Source organism: Panicum virgatum, chromosome 8N (genome assembly GCF_016808335.1).
Source record: "Panicum virgatum strain AP13 chromosome 8N, P.virgatum_v5, whole genome shotgun sequence".
Lineage (NCBI taxonomy): Eukaryota > Viridiplantae > Streptophyta > Magnoliopsida > Poales > Poaceae > Panicum > Panicum virgatum.
The window spans coordinates 5475637-5478588 of record NC_053152.1 but is presented as its reverse complement, the minus strand read 5'-3'; the positions used below and the strand labels follow the sequence as shown (position 1 = coordinate 5478588).

The window sequence follows — 2952 nt, the reverse complement described above, 5'->3', positions numbered from 1 at the left end:
CCTGCACACTAGTGGAGTAACTGAGGAAACCTAGGGATCATGCATCTACGGTTCCAATCAACTCCTAGGACGTAAATGCACAATAATTATATAAATAAACATTGAATACTGAAGTTAAGGGTTATGCTCCGGGGCTTGCCTGAGGTTTGACACAAAGTCAGTTAGTTAGCTTGCACCGGCTTGATAGCATCTCCGGTCCTAGCTTGCACTTCAGTCGTTCCTTCCATCTTCTGGGTCGGTTCATCAGTACATCATTTTCTGGATCGACTCCAACATCACCCTTCAGTTCCACGTGTCACACATCTAGCGTACCTAAAGGAGATGCAACAATGCGGATGTCTGCATGCATGGACAATGCATCGAAAAGGGCAAGCAAGATAAGCACAAGGTCGCTATTGCATGGGCATGAGCATCTAAAGAAGTGAAGGCTAATTAAACATCACACAAGTCTACCGTAGAGATAGCAAGAACAGCAAGCATGGTACACAACTAGCAGACGATAAAAAAAAAGTGTTTCGCTTCCAAAAAGCATTACATAAACTTATTTTGGAAAAGCTAAGACACAACGTAAAGCAAGAAAAGTTAGACTAGAACTTCATTAACTAGCAAGTAAGTATGAGCAAGAGAACACACTAAGGTTTTCATTTAGCTTAACCAGCCAACATAAGCAAGATGGAAATAACTAGGGACTTCTATTCAACTAAAAAGAAAACACATAGAACCAAGCGATATGAAAGCAACCCATATTCTGATTCTAAATGCAACCACCTGAAATGTAAACTGAACCAAGCAATATAAAGCAAACCACATATGATCTCAAACGAGTTAACACGCAACAAAGCATTTCCTAGTAACCGCATACAAGGAAAACTAACACTAGGAGCCAAACAAAAAGTAAAAACTTAACTAGCAATCATAAACTGGTAACCAAATTTTACCAGCATGATAAGCTACTAAGAAGAAGTGTAAAAACAATTAACCAATATTTATTGATAACATAAAGCATTTATTTTTTCCTCAACAAGACAAACTGAACCAAAAATAGATTTACACACATTCACAAAGCTTCTGGTTCTGAAATTTTAACAGTGAACTAAACATGTAGAGAGAAAGCTACTTCATAAATTTCATAATTTTTCGACTTCTAGAACTGCAGATATTAAATAAACAAGCTAAAACAAGCATTATTCATGATTAAATCAAAACATCATAAAAACATTAAACAAACAGCAGATTAAAATATTTTTCCTAAGTTCTACATGCCAAAACAAAACTAACCCAACTGGTTTTACATTTTTCTCATGCTCCTAACTCCATTTATGCATTAAACAAGCTAAAAAGGCATTTATCTAGCATAATTAAAACTGCACCCAAAAAGTTGTCAAACAACACATTTCATGGTTCTATCTTATAGAGCATAAAAAAATATGAATCTAACAAAATTGGTTTTGCATTTTTAGCATTTTCCTACTATTTTCTACGGATTTTCAAAGTTTCAAGCGATTTGGTCCCTAAAATACTATTCCTATGAGTCTATGACATTGCAGAAAACCCCCTGGACTTACTCTAATTGCTGCACGAGGTCCCTGGTCGCCATTACAGTGAGCTCGTGCTCACTGAGCTTCCTGGGGATGGCACTCCTGGCCTCCATTCTTGAAGCTAAAGGCATGGGGAGAGAGAGGAGAGTGAGGAGGTTCCATTTAGGTGACTCGGAGCACGGGGAGAGGGGTGGAAGATGGTCGGCCATGAGCGGCCATTGTTGCCTCCACGGGAGCTCGTGGGGAGGTCTGCTCCGGCAGAGAAATGGAAGGGCGCCTGTTGGGGTGGGTAGAGGAGGGAGTGTGGGTGCTTACCAAGGCCTCGAATCCAGCGGGGAATGGCCGGAGGAAGGAGCTTGATGTTGGGGGCGGAGCAGCAGCTCTAGCGGCCCTCAGATGGCCGATTCTGGTCGGGGTAGAGCACGGCCGGGCCTGCTGCTGCGCGGTGGAGGTGGAGGATGAGGTTGGGGAGGCACCCGCGGAAAGAACTGGAGGGGGACGCGACCGGGGATGGCTGGCACAGCAGCAGCTCTGCTCGGCTCTCGTCTGCGCGAGGAGGAGACGACCCCGTGGACGACTTGAACACGGAACATGCTGGCCGGTTCGGGAGACTTCAGAAAGAAATATCTGGGCCCATAAACTGTACCCGATTAGCACTAATGATCAAGTTAAACTTCTAATTAATCCTAATTAAGGTAAATAACACACGGGGTGTTACACTGGTCATGGTTCACTCCACCTCCGGCCATCCACCGCCGTCCTCCACGCCAGAATCGCGAAGCCCCGCCTCAACCAACCGACCCCAGCTCAATCATCCACCAAACTGTTGACGACCAAAATTGACAGACCGGTCTGACCGGTGTCCATAAGCGGTCTGACCGGTCGATCCTATTTCAGGTCCGACAAAGCACCGACCGGTCTGACCGGTGGGTCTGACCGGTCAGACCGGTCTAACTGGAATCCGAGTACAACTAGCACTCTTTATAGATTTAGATCTGTAATAGGATTCCTTGTGGGATAAATCCACCCCACCCTATAAATATATAGGGTCACGGCCAATTGAGGGTATCCAATCGATCAAATCAATACAACTTTTATCTTTTTATTTTCTCTTCCCTAACTTTTCCAAGCTGTTCTTCCTTCGTCTCTACGGCGAATGAAGGTGTTCTAGGTGACCTGCCGACCCTAGAACACCCCTGCGTGCGCCTGCCCCAACGGGTCTTCTCGGGCTAGCGTTCGAAGATTTCGTCATCGTTCCTGCCAGCGGTGACCGGTCTGACCGCTCCTTGAGACCGGTCTGACCGGTCTGTGCAGAGGTGCTGCATCGCGCACCTCTGCTCGCTGCATGTTCGAGTGCGTTCATGTGTTGGCCCTAGTTTGCGTCAACATACTTTTTGGCGACTCCGCTAGGAAG

General features: G+C 45.3%; 1 long non-coding RNA gene across 1 annotated transcript; it reads right to left on the bottom strand.

Annotated features, from left to right (window-relative positions):
* Positions 1 to 1451: 1451 nt before the first annotated feature.
* LOC120684455 lies at positions 1452 to 2151 on the bottom strand. The gene is made up of 2 exons (XR_005679305.1): positions 1854 to 2151; positions 1452 to 1659 (listed from the first exon to the last, which is right to left on the bottom strand). It is a non-coding gene; the product is annotated as an uncharacterized LOC120684455 (long non-coding RNA).
* Between the last annotated feature and the right edge of the window lie 801 nt (positions 2152 to 2952).